Genomic DNA, 13,272 nt, shown 5'->3' with positions numbered 1-13,272 from the left:
GGAGACACTGGTGAATGTTATTCTGCCTGCATCATCATTCAGCATGGCCAGTTTGACAGTGGGTCAGTAATGATCTGGAAGGCCATATTCTTGGAGAGTTGCACAGACCTACATGTGGTAATCAACAGTACCAAGGCTACTGTTAAATCCGCAGATCCACTGTCAGATATTGTGCTGGTGGAGTGGGCCCTAGATTCCTCTTGGGTGCAATGCCAGCTTCAGAGTGTAAAGGCAGTTCCTGAATGATGAGGGCACCGAGTCTACTGACTGGCCATCATGTTCCCCAGACCTGAAGCACGACAGACTGCCCATTAGCTCACTGATGCCTTGATCCGGGTCTGGGAGGACATCTCTGAAGAGGTCATCCACAGTCTCAACAGGAGCGTGATCAAACATTGTTGGGCGTGCTTATAGCCATGTGGGGACAGTACACACTACTGAGCTAAAATAACGATTACAAGATGGATCAGCCTGTTCAGTTTTTCATTTTGATTTTTGGTGTGATTTTTGAATCCATCCCTCAAAGGTTCATTTTTTTCTCAGCAAGTAATATTGGTAATTTTTTTTTTTTTTTAGCAGTGTGTTTTAAGTGTGTAAACCCATTTCTTTCAGCTAGTACACCTTTCAGTTATCGCAAAAAGTGAATTCTATGAATTCTCTGATTAGCGATTGTTAGTTATAGGTCAAAATCACTGTGACCTTTGCCTGTGACCAAAAAAACATTTGGCAATCAGGATGACATTTAGTGCAAGCATCCAACAGGATAAAATTCTGAAGTTATTGATCCAAAACCTCAAAGATCAAGTCATGGATGTAAACTGCAACTTGATTTATTAGTAGATTAGTATTTTTTTATATATACACACAAACACACACAGAGAGAGATAGGATAGCATTCCAAAATACAACTAATGTAAGCTCAGCCATGTTATAGGTAAAAAAGGCTATCACACTAAACAAACCTCACTGGAGACTCCATCACTGCTCAATACTTCAGGGTCACCCAGAAAATTTTAATGTTTTTTTTTATATAAAACTTTTATTAATTAAAAAAAAACAATAGAAAACTTAGTCAAGACACTGACAAAGTTTGATCATGATTTACTTGAAATTGTCATTTTGTTTTTCAAACTATACTTCTGTCAGTAACCACAGCTTTGCAGACCTCTGGCATTCCAGGTGTAATGTTGATGTTTGGGTTAGGTGTGATGTTTGACAGGCATTTATTTTATACCAAAGAGTCACGCTGTCAACACAACAGATCAATTGTCCAATGACTGTTCTGGCCTATCAATTATAGACTGGATACTAGCTGACCTCTTCTCTAAATATATTTTGCATAGTTTGTGCTGTGCTTTGGCAAACGGTGGGAGGAACCCAGCAAAGATGCCCCTTTGGAAGCAGTATAGGCTGTCCACTGTGGGTCCTGATACTGGGATGAAATGTAGGGCACATCTGACCCCCACACTGTGGAGCCCATTTGGGCTGCCCACACTAAGCAGAGAGTGCCCCACAGCATTCCCACATTATGACTGCCCTACTAGGGTCCCACATGTGCCCCATGATACACCAGCAGTTGGTATGGACTGTAGACCAGAATGTTGCTCAAAAATAAATAAAATAAGCTACCACTCCCTTATTCACAAGGGGTCACCACATTTTTACACCAGATGTCCTTCCTGACAGATTCCCAAAGGGATTTATGTCTTCTCCCAAGCTTGAACCAGAGATCTTTTGTTTGATTGTCAAACATGTAAACCACTGCAACAGTGGTTCCCGAAGTCAAGAGTGCTGCAGCCCACTTAAAAACCAGAAAATCCTACATACTTGTGAATAATTTCAAACTGAATTTCTGCTACTACTGCGGGCCACGGGCTACACACTACACTACAACATGGAGCCACTTGCCCTCAAAAGAAAAAAAAAACCCAAAACACTCAAATCCTATCAAAAATATTATTCTGTATCAAAAAATGGAATATTTGCTGATATCTGACACTTTTCAAGTTCTTTTGCAGTATATCAATAAGATCCAGTTTAACTTCCATTTTACTGTACTGAGGTTTTGAATCAGTCACCTCCTTTCAGTCATTTCTGCCAGAAAACATTCCCATGTGGGTCCACAGTGGGTAGGTGTGGATAAACTGGGGAGCTGTGTGGGCAGGGCAAACCCACACTTATCCCACATGGGTGGGTGTGCCCACAAAGGGCCAACAGCAGTTTTGTCCTCTGGGGTCCCAACATGAGTTTTCTGTGTACCAGCCCAGTATGGGTTGCCCACAGAAAACTCATGTCCCAGCTCAAAGTCCCAGTGGAATACAGGTATGCTGGTTACTGTAGGTCTTTGTGCACCAATGTTGATATGCTGTTAATGTCTTTCATTATTTTATTCATCATTTATTTTATTTAAGACTGCTCAAAGTCCTACCATTAATTAATGCCTCAGTCTTAAATATGATGAACCTATCATTATTAATTTGCTACGTACCACAGTCTTTCAAGATGGCAGCACTTAAACCATTACTTAAAAACCATCACTTGACTCAGCTGTCTTAGCTAATTATAGGCCAATCTCCAACCTTCCTTTTCTCTCAAAGATTCTTGAAAGAGTAGCTGTAAAACAGCTAACTGATCATCTGCAGAGGAACGGTTTATTTGAGGCTTCAGTCAAGTCTCAGAATTCATCACAGTACAGAAACAGCATTAGTCACAAAGCATCTTCTTATGGCCTCTGATGGTGGACTCATCTCTGTGCTTGTCCTGTTGGACCTCAGTGCAGCTTTTGATACTGTTTACCATAATATTTTATTACAGAGATTAGAGCATGCTATAGGTATTAAAGGTACTGCGCTGCATTGGTTTGAATCATATTTATCTAATAGACTCTAATTTGTTCATGTAAATGGGGAGTCTTCTTCACACACTAAGGTTAATTATGGAGTTCCACAGGGTTCTGTGCTAGGTCCTGTTAGGGATTATTTTTTACTCAGTGAATAAAAGGACAAATGTTTAAACGTAAACTCCAGTAAGTTAATTAATAAACAGTGGATCAACCAAATAATAAACCATTAAATAATACATTAGACAGACAGCAACAGACAGAAAGTGCTAGACTAACCTCTCTGTCTCAGTTCATCTTATCTTGGAGGTTCGGCCACAGTACGTACAATTAAAACATCACCAACGTCACCAAGTTCTGTTATTAATCTGGACAAGATTGCTCTGTATGACAAATTAAAACATCAGGAAGAAGATATACTTTATGGCTCTATTGCTGATGAGAGGAATCTGGGTCATGAAAAACCAGCTTGAACAAGACCCAAGGACCAAGGCCAACTCACAGCACCCAGAATCTGTTTAGATAATGGCAGTATAAATTGTTATGGATTGCAGTGCTCTTCTAGGGAGGGAGCACAGGCAGCTGCTAGGAAGCCCTGTCTCTCCCTCAACCAGATTTGCCCACATGTGCATGTGATAATTTCTGATTCTTTAATATATTAAATAGTATCACTTTTTAATTAAAGTGTTTCAGGTGTCTTCCTTCATAAACAAATCACATTACCTGTCAGTCCAATTCTATTTGCACCATACAGGCTTCCACTAGATCAGTAATTCCCAAAGTGTGGGCTGGGCCCTCCTGGTGGGCTGCAAAGGTACTGCAGGTGGGCTGCAGTAATAGCACAAATTCAGTTTGAAATTATTCATGTACAATTATGTACAGTTACACTCATTACACTGACCTAAATTTACTGCTCTTGTATCAAAGTTTGTCACATATTGGCATTAGCACTTTACATATGACTGGGTAGCATTAGAAATTTATAGCCAACAGCCTGTGTTATGTTTTTTTAATTAAAATATCAAGGAAATACATCACTTTCTCTTGTACTTTGATTAGAGTGAAGATTTAAGATTGCACGAGCCCCATGAGCTTGGTTCACAGCACTCTTGACTTTGGAAATTATTGGAAAGCATTGCATACATTTACATTGTAATGCAGATGATATCCAGCTTTATCGTTCCATGAAGCCAGATGACCACATCAATTAGTTAAACTACAGGAATGTCTTGGAGACATAAATTCCTGGATGACCTCTAATTTCCTGCTTCTAAATTCTGATAAATTTGAAGTTATTGTACACAGCCCCACAAACCTTAGAAACATAGTGTCTAACCAGATACTTCCTCTGGATGGCATTACTTTGGCCTCCAGTAACACTGTGAGAAATCTTGGAGTCATTTTTGATCAGGATATCTCTTTCAATCACATATTAAACAAATTTGTAAGATTGCTTTCTTGTATTTGTGTAATATTTCTAAAATTAGAAACACCTTGTCTCAGACTGATGCTGAAAAGCTAATTCATGCATTTATTTCTTCTAGGCTGGATTATTGTGATTCATTATTATAAGACTGTCCTAAAAACTCCCTGAAAAGCCTTCAGCTGATCCAAAATGCTGCAGCTAGAGTACTGACAGGGACTAGAAAGAGAGAGCAGATTTCTCCTGTATTGACTTCTCTTAATGGGCTCCCTGTTAAATCCAGAATTGAATATAAATTCGTCTTCTCACATACAGGGTCTTGAATAATCAGGCCCCATCTTACCTCAAAGACCTCATAGCACCGTATCACCCCAATATATGATATATATGATGTGCAATATCAATGCGAACTGCTCAGTTACCAGATCACTTCTCTCTGTAATTAGTTATCTATATATTCTATTTCTCTAATTATTCTATTTATTTGTAAATATCTTTTAATATGAAAAATAAAATAAAATAAGGCAACTTGCACTGGAGGGACCTCAGAATCTAGGTTTCGTTCCTGTCATGTTTCACATGAGAAGAATGACAGTAAAGCTCTTTGAATCTTTGAGTAGAATGGGAGGCAGAGCCTTCAGCTTTCAGGCCCCTCTTCTGTGGAACCAGCTCTCAGTTTGGATTCAGGAGACAGACACCCTCTCTACTTTTAAGAATAGACTTAAAACGTTCCTTTTTGATAAAGCCCATAATTAGGGCTGGCTCAGGTGACCTTGAACAATACATTAGTTATGCTGCAACAGGCCTAAGCTGCTGGGTGGTTCCCATGATGCACTGAGCGTTTCTTCTTCATTCACCTCTTTTTACTCGGTTTATACACCACTCTGGATTTAATCACTAGTCATTATTAATCTACCAAAAAACAGGTTGAAGAGGGAGACAGGGAGAGAAAAGAATGAGAGAAAACTGAGTGAGAGAGATGTAAGCGAGAGGAGAGGAGAGGAGAGAAGACCTTTGACCTTTTATGATGACTCATAAACACCTTTGAAATTGCAGACAAACACAGTCTGACTAATGGCAGACAAACACAGTCTGACTAATGGCAGACAAACAGTTGTGCTTTTTGTGTCATTATTGAACATATTGAGTTGTTACTCACAGTCCAGGCTGGAGAAAGTAAGTGAAGATCTGTGTTAATGACTTATCCAAAAGTTTCCGGGAGCCATTTGCTCCAATTAAAGAGATACAACTGGAAATGTTTGTTTGCTGAGATTTCCCTTTCCTGTAAGGAAAGTCATACAATGTCTGTTTTTCTCAAAAAAGACTGTTAGATAACATCTGATTGAGGATGTTGTTGTTAAAGTGGATTATAAGCTACTAAATTTAAGAGTTCATGTACTTTTTCCAGCCTGCATTGTGAGTGACTGTTTAATGTATTCGCAGATTAGTTTATTATTATTTATTTCAATGAAATCTATAATGGTCTCCTACTAAATGACCGTTGCTGTTTTCCATTTCACTTTACTGTGCATTCAACAATGAAAATAACAAAGGCATTGTGCTGTCTATGAAGGTGTTTTTGTTTTGTTGCCGAGTAGGCACCAAAAATGTGAGATTTCCTGAATGTGGCACACAACTGTTTGATTAGCTTTTAAAATGGGAAGTTCAGTTGTTACAGCAATATAATTGTCTCTTCCTGTTCTTTTAGCTGTGAGCTGCATTTCCAGAAAATTGCCTGAACCTGCAGCAAATAAGGAGGAAATAGATGGTAAGAGTAAAACTGTAAAGTTTGAGTCAGTTGGATGATTTTTATCCCGACGAGTCTCATAATTTTTTTTTTTTTTTTTTTACTTAGTTTTGGATTTGTGATTGAATTTGTGCTCACAGATGGTGTGGCAAAGGGTTTTGAAATAGTTATTAATTTATAATGAAGACATCTTTGTTTCTCTGCCAAAAAAAGAGGGAAGGAATACCAACAAAAACAAAATATACTAATATTGGGACTGGTATCAGCGAACAGTATCAATCAGCACATCCCTAAAACAGCATCTTAAAAACCCATATTTTATTTACAAAAGTACATAGTAAACATCAAATGTTTAACCTGAGAAACTGTAACATTTTAAGAAGGAAAAAAGTCACTGTGAATTTGATGGCAACATATTTAAAAAGGTTGGGACAGGACCATGTTTACCACTGTGTAGCATCCCCTCTTTGTCGTATTTTTTCTTTCCGTGATGCTCCAAATGTTTTCAGTTGTTGAAAGGTCTGGACTGCAGGCAGGCCAGGTCAGCACCTGGACTCTTCTACTACGAAGCCATTTAACATTGTCGTGCTGAAATATGTAAGGCCTTTTCTGAAAATAACATCAACTGGCTGGGAGCATTTGCTGCTTTAAAACCTGTGTCTCCCTTTCAGCATTGATGGTGTGTTTCCAAATGTGTAAGCTGCCAGTTCTGTAGGCACTAATGCACGCCTGAACCATCAGAGATGCAGGTTTTTGACATGAGCACTGATAACAAGTCGCATGGTCCCTCTCCTCTTAGTCTGGAGGATGTGGCATCCATGTTTTCCAAAAAGAATCTCAAATTTTGATTTGTCTGACCACAGAGCAGTTTTTCTGCTTTGCCTTAAATGTTTCCACAATTTTTTTTTTTTTGCAGATTAGAAAACTTCTGTTCAGTTTTACTTCTGAGAAACTATCGCTCTCTCTCTAAGATACTGTTTGTTTATTTATTTATTTTTATACTCAATCATGTTAGTGAGCTGTTGCTAATCAAACTAATCAGTTGCAAAATTTTCCTCCAGCTGTTTCTTTTTAGTACCACTTACTTTTACTACTTTATCTCACTTTAAACATTTGATGTTTTCTATTTTCCATCCATCCATTCACTTCCGCTTATCCTGTTCAGGGTCGCGGGGGGGGGCTGGAGCCTATCCCAGGTGACATAGGGCGAGAGGCAGGGTACACCCTGTACAGGTTGCCAGCCTGTTGCAGGGCCAACACAGAGAAACAGACACCATCCACACTCATACCATACAATTTAGAGTTTCCAATTAACCTAACCCCAGTAAGTGCATGTCTTTGGACTGTGGGAGGAAAGCGGAGCACCCGGCGAAAACCCACGCAGGCATGGGGAGAACATGCAAACTCCATAGAGAGAGAGAGGGAGGGGCCTGGGCCAAGGTGGGATTGAACCCAGGCCTTCCAGATGGTATTCTAATTGTGAGGCAGCAGTGCTAACCACCGTGCTGCCCATTTTCTATTGTGAATAAAACATGGGTTTATCAGATTTACAGATCATAGCATTCTGTTTTTATTTACATTTTATACAGTGTCCCAGCTTATTCAGAATTGGGTGTGTAGTTTTTTCTCCTGATTCTGGCACCTGTCACCTACTTATAAACATATTTTTAAAATGTGGCTTTGCCATGCCAGGCGTTAATTATTTGCATTGATGCCAATGATGACTTAAAAGGTGGCTGCAGAGGTATCTTACGTTGTTTTATATTTCTAAATTTCTCTCATCTCTTCAGGTTGTAGGGGGCAATCTCCTGAAATGACAATGGAAAAAAAATCATCATGAGTTTTGCATGAAAAGCTACTTCTTTTCAGAATCATCTGCTAAATTCATATTACTGTCTTTAGGATAAAGCAAAATTGACTTTCCTATGGAGATTGGTGTAATAAATCCCCAAAGTTTCATTTCACCTTGCCTCCTGGTATTGCATATCTTTAAATTTCTTTGCTTATGTGTACATCTGTGTGCCTCTGTTAGCGGCCTCACTACATGGAGCTGAGAAGAGTGATGATCCAATTCCCAAACATCAGTTTAGAGGCTCTGGAAGAGTATGACCACAGGCTCATGGACCCCAATGCCCAGGAATTTGGAGACGAGAAGAGGAAGGACCAGCTCAAGCTCTTATTGCAGGAACTGTTGGGGTAATGCTACATTTCACCACTAGAGGGCATTGCTTCTCTATGAAATAATTGTCATTGCACAAGGTACTTGTACATTAGCACAATGATATTGAATTATACCCCCCTGGTGCAATTAAAAGAAAAGGACATGTAAACATTAACAAGTTTAAAAGAGCAATAAACAATTTAAAAGAGCATAAACATAAATTAACTATAAGATATCCTATATACAGATGTACAACTACAGCATCAGTTATTGCACATGATTGTCGGTTATTGCACATGGTGCTTTTGCAACCTAAGTTATTGCACTTGAACTGAAAACAGATCTGCCTACAGCTGAACTATTTTGTTTTTGTTTAACAGGGATATACCCCTGTTATAAAAACTGTCTCTCAAACGGTTTGTTTTTGTTTGTAGTTGTCTGTAATGTTTGCCCGAGGGCAGCAGTTCAAACAGCCGGTGTCCTGGGTGTGTGCTGTCCTTGATGATAGTGTAGGCCCTTCTGAGGCAACGATTGCTGTAAAGGTCCTCCAGGGAGGGGAGTGAGTGTCCAATGATCTTTTGGGCCGTGTTGATGACCCTCTGTATGGCCTTTTTGTGTGCTGTGGTACAGCTGGAGAACTACACAGAGATGCAGTACGTCAGAACGTTCTCCACGGAGCACTGTTCCAATTCACAATTGTATACCACTTTGTGTTGGTCTTTCACATTAAATTCCAGTGAAATATATTTATGTTTGTGGTTGTAATGTGACAAAATATGGAAAAGTTCAAGGGGTATGAATACTTTTGCAAGCCACTGTACTGCAGATGCTGTCAGGCTTCAGATATATACATCATTCCCCTCCACAGTCCATGGCCTAGTGTTTCAATGAGATCTTGTAAGCCGTTGTTTTACTGCTCATGCTTACATCTTCAATAAGAAAATGGAGCTGAGCAGCTGCCATTTTTATGCATCTTTTTCACACTAGTGACCTAAGTACAGCTGTAGTCTACACTTTATTTATACATGTATTTTTTATGAAATAAAGAAATAAAATGTAGTGCAAAATACCTATGAAACAGCTGTGGACACTTGTTGGCATCTTCAGGGCTACAAGACTCAGGTAAGATCCACTATCCATCCAAGCCCAAACTGACATCAAATATGTCTGTAAAACAGTGTGGTCTTGATTAAATATCTGCTTTTATTTTTAGATTGCACTGATGAGGGAGTTCCTGAGGCTTCAGCAGAAAGATCAGATTCCACCTCAGATCACTGCTGAAGATATGAGCAACTTACTGGTGCAGGAGAGCAAAAAGACAGTGAGAGAGCAGTGAGTTACTGACACACCTACAGAGCATCCAGCTCACAGCTGAAAGTCTGTTTGTAATGAAGTGTAAATGCTGACGTAAAACCTGTTTTGTTTCCTTTCAAGGCTCTGGGAGGTTAAACTGCAGGATTTTGAAGAAAAAGAGGCCAAACCTCTTCTGAAACTGGTAGGACTAGGAAGCTGATGAGGCTTGTATTGATCTAGAGATTTTTTTTTCACTATGTTCACAAAAGCTCAAAACAAAAGTGCACTCTATATGTTTTTGTTCCAGGTGTGGGCAGTAAATGTCATCAACAGAATGAGGGATGTTGAGTTTCAAGCCCGGATGCTCCTGAAATTTTCGAAGGCCACACCTCCTACATTTCACTGAGTCCCATTTGACAAACAATCATTAACAGTTCAACTACCGTGTTTCACTATTTCTGGGTTTAAAACAACACATATAACCTTAATCTACAGAAATCCTAAACTCCTCAGCATGGCCAAGAAATACGTTGAGATGCTCAAAGAGAAGCAGCAGGAAACCCAGACCTCCAGACTGCTCACCGTAGATGAAGTGGTGATAGAGGTGGTCCCACGAGTCCTGCAGGGCTTCTGGCAGCTTCCTCCCAAACTCCTTTTGAACATGGCATCCAAGAATCTGAGTATGCTCTGCTCCAGTCTGACAAAGGCAACTTTGGATAAGGTCTCCAAGACTGTCACAGCAATGGAAAGCCAGGCCATCTTCTCCAGCTCCATCAGAGATGCCGTGGTCCAGACCATCTTGACAGATTAGAGAGCAAATGCCACTCGACATTCTTCTCAACAGCATTTCAAACTTTGCACCAAAGCTGTACGATTGCTGTTGTAGCAAAGAAGCATATTTGCACTCTCTTTGAGGAAACCCCTTTTCAAAGTCTGCCGACTTCTGAGGTTCTGTCCAGTGAGGAACCCCCTGCTGAACCTCCTTCCTCATCTGAGGGTCATCCCAGTGAGGAACCCCCTGCTGAACTCCCATCCTTGTCTCAAGCAATTGTGCCTGTTTTCCTTGTCACAGAGAACTTTGAAGATCTTCAACCTAAGAAGAAAAAAAAGAAACTGGATTTTTCCGTAAATTCCTCAGAACTCTGTGCTGTTGTGTCAGTCCCACAGCAACTGACTGATTATAAGTGGATTGAATTAAATTGAATTGTACTGAATTGAATTGTATTGAACTGAATAAATGTTATTACTCCACATCTGCTACACTGGAAATTGTTTGCTTAATTTGTGTCCAGAATGAAATCCTGTTCATAGCAGGACATCAGTATATTTATCAGGACTTGGGAACATGAGTAAAAGCAGCATTTACACTCTGCAAAGAGTGTAAGAACCATCAACATCTTCCAGCATTTCCAGATGTGTTTTATTTAAGAACACAGCTGTATCAGTCTAACATAATATCAGCATGAAGGGATGCATGGAAAAATGCCCATTTAGATAAAGACCCTTGTTGTATGACTTCAAAGTTTCACTTATTAATTGTTACTTAAAGTACAGCATGTGTGGAACAGATGGAGTCACAATATCATTTGGTGAATTTATTATTTAATCCAAAGTTGAAAACACAAATTTAATCTTTCACAATCAAAGTCTTCAAATCAGAAAGAGTAACCACTTGGGTAGTTGCAGATATTTGAAAATATGCAGAACTGTGTGTATCGGGAAAGAAACTCAAGTTTAAAAAAAAACTGTATTTTCAGATAAATTGTTTTAAGAGTCACTCCATGGAAAAGTCAGGTTTTCTGTCCATAGCCTTTACAGAAATGTTCAATTTGAATAAGACTTTAAAGGTACAATTTGCTGCTGTGTTAAAACAAAACAAAATATTATTTGAACAATTACAGCTTAAGGAAACATTAATTTGACAATCCAAAAAAAAAAAAGATAAAGAATGATTGTCAGCACATCAGTGTGCATCCCATGTCTGAATGCATAGAGGATGTATGAGTGAGAATGTACCAAAACACTTTGTCAGCCAAGCAGCCTCCAAGAGGACCAAAAAGGAGTCTCCCGTAGGTTCAGGCAGGGCTGCTTTATAGAGCAGCTCAGCTCAACATGCTCAGGTGTGCTGCATCTGAAATTGGGTCACCCAGTAGTTACCTGAAAAGGGTAGACACCAGCAATAAGAAAACAAGGCCAGCCCAGTGGCCCTCACAGTTGTGTTTTTCATTATTCCAGTATTTTTTCAGTTTGCATTTTATTATGTGCATTGTGTGTTTTGTAAAGCATTTTTAACACTGATTTTTGTGATGTAAAAACAAACCTGATTACTGTAATTCATATTATGAGCTGTCTCACGAGTAAGGTTAACTTACCTCTGGGGCTGATCTGGCTGCTAAATCAGACTAACTATGACTGGATTCATGAAGTGTAGATAACTTACAGCTAGCTGGTTGACCTTAGCCTGCTGCAACATTATTGCAGGCAAAAAGCCGTCTGAGTGGATGCTTTCAGTGTCCAAACTGAAGGGACTAGCAGCCTGTCGCCAAAAAAAACCTACAATCTGTCCCCATACTTTTAGCTTAATCTATAAAGATAATGGAGAGTGACAGGAATAACACTGTATTTTTGCCACAAGGTGATTCCCAAAAACTTGGGATATCTCAGCATGGTGTCCAGTGCCTTCTTAAAAAAATTAGGAAACTGGACAAGTGGAGGAGAAATGAAGACGTGTCAGGCCTAAAAAAACAGTGTCTGAAAGTCCTGTTTTTAAGAAATAGAACAAATTCCAGCAAAGGCACAGCAAAACTTGCATTTTCAGAATCAGAATCAGAAATACTTTATTGATCCCAGATTGAAATTTCTGTTGTTACAGCTGCAACCGTTTCATTTAAATGAATAAAACCAAAACAAATTAAAATTCACTAAAGGTATAAAAACTAAAGAGATAATTTGGCTATATGGTAAATGGTAAATGGACCAGTTCTTATATAGCGCTTTTCTACTCAGTATGAGCACTCAAAGCGCTTATACAACCTGTTTTGCATTCACCCATGCACTCCCATTCATACAAGCACTTCCATTTTTACTAAGCTAAGTGCTTTTAATTAGCTAACATTCACACGCATTCATACTCCGACAGAACGGTCGGAGAGCAACTTGGGGTTAAGTATCTTGCCCAAGGATACATTGGCACGATATACACATCTAAATCTTGTGAGTGCAGTGGCTGTGACAGTAAATATAAATCTGGAGTATACTGAAGTATTTATCTATGTTTTGTATATGTACATAATAAAATAGATGTTGTATGTACCATGTATATGGACAGTTTTTTTTAAATGTATAATTGTATGTACAATGTATATGGTACTGTAAAATATTATTACTATGGATGGATCTTTGGTTCCACATATTTTTAACACTGTTCCCAGGGGACAGTACACATCTTCAAACTTCTTTGTAACATTTTAAAAAACTATCAGCATAATCTCATGCAAAGAGCTGCTCGCTGGCTGAAGGAGGCAGCACTCGGTACAGGCTCCGCTGGCAGGCTCCCACACGTCATTCCAGATTTTGCCAATGGAAAATTGAATTTTGGAACAAAAGAACAGCAAGAACTTTAAAATCAGGTTGGGAGTTACTGTATAAACACAGAGGCTTTGCTTAAGCCAAGTAGTAGGCTATAAAAAGAAATACATTTACTTGAATACTGAACTAAAATAATGATTTAAATTTTATGGCGCTTTCCCACTTCCTCAGACTGAAATGGTGCACTCATTAGTACTTGTATGACAGCTTTAGTTCCTGCT

The sequence above is a fragment of the Archocentrus centrarchus genome, chromosome 14, assembly GCF_007364275.1.
Source record: "Archocentrus centrarchus isolate MPI-CPG fArcCen1 chromosome 14, fArcCen1, whole genome shotgun sequence".
Taxonomy (NCBI): Eukaryota; Metazoa; Chordata; class Actinopteri; order Cichliformes; family Cichlidae; genus Archocentrus; species Archocentrus centrarchus.
This window is presented reverse-complemented; position numbering follows the sequence as displayed.